This window comes from Varroa destructor, unplaced genomic scaffold (assembly GCF_002443255.2).
Source record: "Varroa destructor unplaced genomic scaffold, Vdes_3.0 BEIS01000005.1, whole genome shotgun sequence".
NCBI classification, from domain to species: Eukaryota; Metazoa; Arthropoda; class Arachnida; order Mesostigmata; family Varroidae; genus Varroa; species Varroa destructor.
Genome location: NW_019211458.1, coordinates 7612236 through 7621000, shown reverse-complemented (window position 1 = coordinate 7621000; position 8765 = coordinate 7612236). Strand labels below are relative to the sequence as shown.

General features: G+C 40.7%; 1 long non-coding RNA gene across 2 annotated transcripts; it reads right to left on the bottom strand.

Annotated features, from left to right (window-relative positions):
- Positions 1-486: 486 nt before the first annotated feature.
- On the bottom strand, positions 487-8595 carry LOC147755229 (uncharacterized). 2 transcript variants are annotated; one of them, XR_015329027.1, is made up of 3 exons: positions 8103-8595; positions 7055-7133; positions 487-1590 (listed from the first exon to the last, which is right to left on the bottom strand). It is a non-coding gene; the product is annotated as an uncharacterized LOC147755229 (long non-coding RNA). The 2 variants fall into 2 exon arrangements; XR_015329025.1 differs by lacking the exon at positions 8103-8595 and having other exon boundaries at positions 7055-7193.
- Positions 8596-8765: the final 170 nt, after the last annotated feature.

Sequence of the window (8765 nt, the reverse complement as noted above, 5' to 3'; positions counted from 1 at the left end):
CCCGCCCGATATCATTTAACAGTGACACCCAGTTTCAAAGTTTAATAAAATGCAAATGTTTAACTAGGCAATTAAGTATCTCCCGATATTTTGCGCTACTTCAGATTGGGATTATTTTTAGTCGAAAATGATGGCCGATCTAATTATCAGTAGTCAGAGCATCTTCTTATGTCGGAGCTGCATTTGTATGATGGTGTTTTTCAGTTTGATTAGCCCAATGGAGGGGGCATAAAGGGAAGAACTTATATGTCAGCATTTGGTCTGACCTCATCAACCATCGTAGGGGAAAATATGTAAATGTTTAACTCCACTAGATAAAGTAGAGCCAGCATAATGCCGCTGTGTAAATATTTATAGATGTACACTTGTGCATTTATTATTAAAATCAACATTTAACAATGATATATTATTCAATAAAACATTTTATTATACACCCGACTGGCCAAATGTACCGAATAAAATGAATGTGTTCAGAAATTAGTCTACTTTGTTCTGCTCGCTGGCTGAATAGTTGCACACATCCGATACGTGGTTTACCTCATGCACATTCGAGACTACTACGTCCTGGGCCTGAACAGATCTTATGCATAGTCTCTGTTCTGATTCAAATAAGAATAACGTCGCAATGTAAATATGCTATATTAGCTCATAAACACTTTTCTATAGTACCTTTCTCCATGGATGCCAGCAGAAACAATATGCACCGGGATTAAAGTGTACACTTGCGTACTAATTAATTTGACCGGTTGAAACACTGTTGGCCTTGTACCTAAAGGACATCGTAGATATGCTCTAGAAAAGGTCGCGGCTCGCCACAGGTACGCAACTGGATTGATTACGGTTCAACAGAACGCATTCTACTCATATCCTTTTAATTTGGTTGATGCCGTAGCATCTGCCTTATCTCCCCGATAAGGCTGCAAATAAGAACGTAGATTCACTGCTTCTCGCGTCAACTTAGGACAGAAAAACACGTTAAGTTTGTATAATTAACTCATTTTTTACGTATATACTCAAAATGCTCACTTACTATCCATATCCATTAAATTGTCACTTACAGCAGCAGCAGATGTGCCTGCTCTCTTCCTCAGTCGCTTTTTCTGTGCCGTCTCGCCACTCCATTACGATTTCGACTTCCGAGCAACAAATGGATAGTTAGCAATTCTCCATTTGACTTAAGCCTGCATTATCTTCTTTTTTCTGTTCACGATTATGGGGCGGCATTGAGGTCGCCCCAAAAAAGACAAGTCTGTTTTCAATACGCGTTACTATATATATATATATATATATAACAATCGCCTGCGCAAAGTATTAACTTGATTCGGTCAATAAAGCTGTAATTTGAGCTCGTTTTCGAAGTGTAAAAGCGCGAAAATTCATGGTGGCCGCCAGAGCAGTGACGGTGCTTTCGTAGATTTTCGAATTCTCTGATTTCCGGCCGACTAATTCAGTTACTCGAATAGTTGACATAATACAACTGGAGACCCAATGAAGCTACTACAGCTGCTCAAGGTCGCTTACTACAATCCAATAGCATTGTACTAGATGGTTGAATGACGGGTTCTTGAGAAGGAGGAAACACATATTTACCTAGAACCAAAGGTCAAATAAAATGGTTAAAAACAGTATTGAAAACATGACAGTATCAGCCCGTGAATAGCGTAGTTTTCGAACTGAACAACCAAGCTAGACGGCGCGACAGACACGGAAACATTCAGAGGGTTATTAAGGTAGCAGTCGGAAGACTTTTCAAGGAGATACGGGATGAGAACTAAGAAAAAACAAGCTCCTCAAAAAAATAAATTGAAAGAGTGAAGAACGACCTAGATAATAGCTAGAAAGAAGAGAAAACCATGAGGAAAAAGCTAGCCTTCTATACTCAAAATGAAACATTAAAGTTGAAAGAACTGGAGGGAGTCGAAACGGAAAAGTTAGCATCCGCAAATAAGAAAGTTCTGGCAAAAGCTATGACTACTAAACAAGGACACTAGTTAAGGAACGGTCAAATGAGCTCTTCCTGCGATCGAGTCTGAGCAACAAAAGCGCCATGGCATTCTAGAGCGACCAAGCTATGCTGGTTACCAAAAAATCCGATAAGAAAGCGGCTATATTTAGATGACTTGCAAGCCAATTTTAGTCTGGTTTTAAGTCCTTTGCCCTCAGAGTTGACTCCCGAGCGGTTCTAGAAAACTGCGAGGGTTTCAAAACGGTTGGTCATGAAGGGCCAACAGGCGTTAACATCCTGGACCAGTCCTATTCACCAAATATCTGATGGTTTCAATAGTTGGCTCAACCGGGCCTGCAGAAGGCTTCGTTGAAGTCCTTTAAAAAAAGTAACTCTGATAAAAAAAAAAGGCTAAACACAAGAAGATTTTACCTATATTTATTTATGGACAAGAGCCTAGGAGAGGTATGCCATCGAGAAAATGATATCGGTCTTAAACTTAACAGATATTAGGTTGAGACAGAGCTTTTTTTGCCTGGAGGCAACAGAACGACCATATCATTGGATCAAAAACTGCAAACGTAAACAATTTAAAACAATCCTCAGAGATATAGGAGCTCGCGTATAACCACATAGGGCAAGCAAATAAGAGGGAGCTCTAAATAAAACACCGAATGAGGACCTAGTGATGAAAGTGCAGAAAATTTAGGTAAAAGAAAGCAAATTTTTCATGATATCATTAAGGCTGGAGCTCAAGTACATCTCCAGGAAGCTGGCTTTACAAAGATTGTCGTTTTAAAGAACATCGACTGCTTCCTAGATGCCTAACAAATAGGTAACAACTTCGCACTAGGCTTTCCAAAGAATATGTAGGTCCGTTTATAGGAATCCAGGGTAAGTCCTGGTCTAACCTGGTATCGATACTTTCCTTGGCCGGTCAGAAGATTTTTTGCCTTGATACAGAAATGTGAAGCAAGAAAGAAGGTACTAGTCGCCAGAAGAGTGGATCCAACCGCTGATATGTTACATCTGCCAAAAAGGGAAATACTGGGCTAAGAAAGCAAAGTCGGTGGGAAACGTTACCGCAAGTACGGCTCTGATGGACACGTACTCCAGGACTGCAAAGGCTCGACTTTCCATTGCTGTGCGTGTGAAACAAATAGGCACATAGCAATCTCTGTACGATGCCCGAAGGCCCAAGACAGAAAACTGTAGAAGAAACAAGAAAGGTTGTATAAAGCCGGCAAGTCATGAACAGGCTGAACTGAAAGACCCAACAGGGACCACCAACCGCAGAAAAGAACGAAGAACGCAATCGACATGAGACTTTCGGTAGTGGATTTCCTATATAGCAAGACAACAAAATGATCAAGCCAAGTTACAGTGAAGCGACGAAGCATATTATGTATTTGGTGTGGTAACGTAGAGGCTAGAACTTGTTTGCTAAGCGAGTCGAACAAAACAAGAACTGTGACCTCACCAGGATGGAGTAGCTGAGTATAGGGCTGGTACGATTATCTGCTGATTGGAGCAAAACTTCGGAAGTAGTAGGGGGTGAAAGTACGGAAGAAACTTTTACCTAGAGCTAGATAGGTCGGGTGGCATTTGTTTATCACTGCCACTCTCTTTTTAAATAAAGACAAATTTAATCGGTTCCTAAAAGTGTTGGGCCAAAGATTAGAAACGCAATAGATAGGAAACAAGATTTAAATGGGTTTCCAAGCCAGCATATACATGGCAGAAGGATATTTATCCTTACAGGACTGGATGCAGAACCAGGGTTTATGATCATTAATGACAACCAAGATTCAACCAATAAGGAAATATAGAGTTACTGACCGCAAAAGAAACCGTTTGTTGGCAATGCTGAGATCCTGTCACATATAAAAGGTTGGAGAGTGGCTAAAAACAAATCAGCTCAAGTTATCATTGATACGTTGCATTCACTGCAGTTGCCGAAGGACTAAAGTTACCTTAAGAGGAAATGGAGGATCTGTGATACTGAGATGTGACTTAATTTTATGACGTTTGATAATGAGATTAGCACACTTTTCCGTAAGGTCCAAAAACAGATGAATGAGCGCATGCTCAGCCACTACTCGGTCAGGGCATGCGAACAGGAAAATTAAGTACTTTTCAACAATCACAGAGATCACCGCCAGAAATGTCAGTCAAGCGCAGAGATCGCTGAAACCCTAAGAGACCAGTGAAGAAAATGTTGTACAATAACGCGAAGAAAACTATCGAGGAGAGAATTCGGTTCTGTTTCACGAACAGGCATTTCTAGGCAAATATCTATGCTTACAGGGGAATATCAGAGGTGATTACAGAGGAAATAGAAAACGCACATCTCGTCTCAAAAAGAAAGTAGCAAACCCAAACGGAATGCTTTCGGGAACTGTCAGGCTTCTTGTTCGGTGGCACGAATTCTTTACGGACCTAGGCAGAAAAAGTTAACCTAGTCCGTGTAAATGAGCCCAAAGACGGATAAGTCCACTAGATCACAAGCTTATGTGCTCGCTGAATGCAACTACTAAAGCTATGGAGAACATCGCAGGTGGACGTTTTTTTACAGAAAATTAAATAGAGAAGGAAACGCTCTGGAAGAGTCAGTTCGATTTTTAAAAGCGGAAATAGACACTCGTGTCGATGAAACGGATATCAATAAGGCCTACGATGAAAGAACTAAGTCTCTGAAAATTAGAAGCTAAACGTAAGAGACGTAAGTTAACATCATGAGCCGGGAAACTGTTATGAGTGCATGTAAAGAAAGTAAGTTTCTCGCTTTCGAAGAATCATCTCATTTATATGACAAAATTCTTGATATAGGAGAGGCTACCAGTCATGGCTAGGATTCCCAAGAATTCGGTTCTAGGGCTCATTCTTTGGAACATTAGCTGAGACGAAGACATGACGGCCCTAGGAAGAGTTAAATGTGTAGCGTATAGCGACGACCTCGTGACTTCGATGACGACCCAAATGAAGAAAACAGTATTAAGAAATAAGCAACCGAAGCCCTGGCATAGGTGCAAAGATGCATGGACGAGTATTATCGGAAGCTTGCCCTCGAGAAGAGCAACTTCCTACACCTAACTGACAGGAAGCATTGCTAAGGTGTGAAGATAACTCTAAGGACGTAGAAAAATAGACCTGAAGAAAGAGGTAACGTACCTAAAAGTTATGATAGTTACAGTTCTAAGAGGAACTCCATGCAGAAGACATGTGGCTGAGAAGGAAATAAAGATTACGACCAGCCTAGCGCGTGTAGTGCCAAGAATAAGAGGAGCATCAAAAGGTTCCAGACGCCTACTAGGCTTAGTAACTGAGGCAGTTGTTCTGCGCGCTTTCCCACTGGAACCCTGGGTGCCGAGAAAAACGAAGCGACATTGCTGGCTGCTGCGAGCACAGTTGGCATCAGGGTCATTTGTTCTCACAATGTGATTTTCGCTGCTGCCGTTCTAATCCTGATGCCAAAGTGTTTCCCTGGGTCATACTGGCCGAGTGGGTGCTATTTCTAAAATAGCAGAACAAACGGACACAAGCTCAATTAGGTCAGCAGCTACATCAGGCTACTGATTTGGTACGATAAGCCGCACGGCGAGTTGACGTACGACATCACTCGGGTGCGGTACGATTAATTCCAGACGTATATAGATAGTATATGTAAAACCTAAATGGATATTTGTGCCCTGTGTGACAGACTAGCAGGAGCATACTATATTACGCTGCCATGCTCTCGGTCTGGCCAAAAAAAGGTTAGAACACGCACAGTTATGCGGACTTACGCCAGTTACGGATATGGAGAAGGTATTTATATTACAGGAGGACTGACAACAGGGATCAAAGTACTCAAAGAAAATAACGAGTTTAAAGCAAACGAGCAAAGACACAGCGAGTTAAAGAGAATCCTGTGATTAGAGTAAAAAAGTAGGGCTCCTGGCTTTAAACATAGTATTTGAAGGCTAAGATGGCAGAACTATGAGGTTCTTATGGTTTACGCACCTAATTGTATAATAGCTTCGTGCCAAAAGAGCATGGTTAGAGGCATAGTTGATAGTAGGACAGATTTACGTCTGAGTCTCACACATCAGAAGGAACTGGGGAATCGTAACTTGAAATAGTCTGCATTTCCTTGAGGTGGTTCATACAGACATTCCCTTTTTTAGTACATTGAAAAAAGAAGCCAAAGACTGACCTGTCGTTCAGACAGACGGTTTTACCTACTAGGACGACCGTAAACATCTTTATTTGTGTTATTAGTCTCCGACTGTCCATAATGAATAATAAACAGGTATTACAGCACAGATTATTATGTTATGGTCTTCTCCTTTGCAGTAGCGCCCGATTTCGTTTGCAACAAATGTTATCGACTTTAGCCCACATTAACACACATCACAAACATTTGTCTGAAAATTAACACACAGTAGACTGAAGCGATGGCATAGCGATTGGTCAGCGGAGGCTGACGCGATCAGCTTAAATTGCTAAACTTCGAAACAAATAATCAAATTGACATACCCGGAAATCATACAAACCTCAGGCGTGAAATCGTTCGGGACACATTAAAAAGAGAGCGTACAAAACTCTGAATTGATGAGAAATATCAGCAATAACGGAAGCTGGCAAAGGATAATTGTCTAAACTTTATTTTTCAGCACATCTACCCCACGACGCTTTTCCTCCCTGGACTACCCATGAGCATGTTCAGAAATAAAAATACCGGGAAGAATTAAGTCTTATTTCTCGTAAGGAAATCCGTAACAATAGATAAATCCTTCGTTAATATTGCAACTATTATTATATTACGCCCACTTTATTCGATACTTTTATTGTTCGCTAAAGCTTTTCTTCGCGGAATAACCCATGGCATGGTAACTAGTTTTTCTGCTAATTGTAGCTTTTCCAAAAAAATGTATCCCGTGAACCAGATTCCCTAAAAACGTTTTAATTGAACTACAAAAACTGACTAGCTAGGCTACTGTTCCATAATGGTTTGACACTAAGGTTACTTATTATTATTTACGGGCCTTTTTTTTTTTTTAATGTAGTCTCACAAAGGAGATCCCTTTTAAATAACTAACCAACGTAAGACAGCAGTGCAGTACTCACCGTGGCCTCTTCCCAACGGTGCGATAGGCTATTTAGCAATGCGATTTTCGTTACTCGATTCCGGACCCACTGGTGCATACTAGATACAAGTAATAGAAACGTACGAACTTTGTCTTAATTTTGATGTCGGCTATATAAAAATAAATTATGTAGTAGACTTCGACCAATTTCACATACTAGCGCTATTTGTAGTAAAACATAGTGGACGTAAACGCATCAAATGCTGGCAGTAATCATTGCGACTGAATGAACAACTCTTATCTCAAGAATTTAAATCGTTACACTTCACGACACTTCAAAAGCAAAGCAACAAATGATACTTTTTTTTTTCATGTTAAAGGCCTATCAGCGTAACCTATTGAGATCCTATTGAGGTCATTTGAAGTGGCGTCTGTCATAGTGACTGATGCATACGGTATCGTTAAGAAGCGTGACGACCGATGACGTGCGAGTCTCTGCGGACTCTTCTAATCGCCTGTTACATGGGTTATCTGCGCTACTATAGCTACGAGCGATGCTAATTCATCATATATTCTATTTTCTAGTATTTGACACTCTTGGTAAGACCAGGTGATACGTAGGCAATATTGCCACAAAAACATGGTTTCATCTGTTAGAATCAATTATGACAAAGTGGTCGACAAATTTTTCACAAGGCCCGCAAAATTGGTCAGGTACAATGAAGTGGATAATTTGACGGAAGCTTATGAAGTAGCAATACGGCACTATGGGCAATATTTTTACCGTATACTGATGGAAGCCATTAATGACAATTTTTTCTTATTTCGGGTCAATTTAGAACTGGAACGCATCTCCTTGACCTGGTTCTTGCCGTTAATGTGCATCACTTTAATATGGATAGAAACGCTCAATGACGTAATCATACACAGAAAGGACCGTCAGTAGAAGACAAAAATTTGAGGTCTGTAGGATTTATAGGAAAAATACTGCCCAGCGTGATTATTAAAAGGTGTTTTTCGAGATCATTTTGGTCGAAAAGCAAGTTGGGTTTATTTATCTAACAATTATTGCGTAGAGTTTCACTCACAGTTTAGTAACAAGTTCATTATGTATTCGTAATCACTTCGAAGATTCTCTTCCATGTCTCAATCAATTGACCCTTAGTCCCTTACCAAGGTCTTGCCAGAAACCTCTAGATCTGCTGTTGACGAACTCATGGAATCGGTTTTTGAGGCTTTCCCTGTTGACAAATGTGCTACTGCTGCGAGCTCCATTTGCCGGTGACTGAAAAATGTGGAAATCCGCTGGCGTGAGCTTTGAAGAATTTGGGGAGCATCAAATAGTTTTCCAGTCAGGCTCTAGCATGATTCGTTAAGTGCCCTTCAGCGTTCGAGACCTTTTCATTCTTTCCAGAACGAATTATGCTATTTTCTAGATGAGACTCTCTAAGCTCAGGGGCACTTTCCGCAGCCACCCATCTTCGCCTTCTTTGACTCGAGACACCCATAACGATCCCGTGTTGGGATTTGCTATTGTAACTGCGTGTTGCTCACTGCTAGCAAATGTATTAAAAAAAAATCGAGAAGCCATGTTTGTTTGGTTCCACGCAGGCTCCCAAAATTCTATTTACTACGTTATAACGAAATCGCTCTTTCCCTTTTTTACAGGCTCTTAGTAGTTTCGTTATAACGTAGTAAATAGAATTTTGGGAGCCTGCGTGGAACCAAACAAACATGGCTTCTCGATTTTT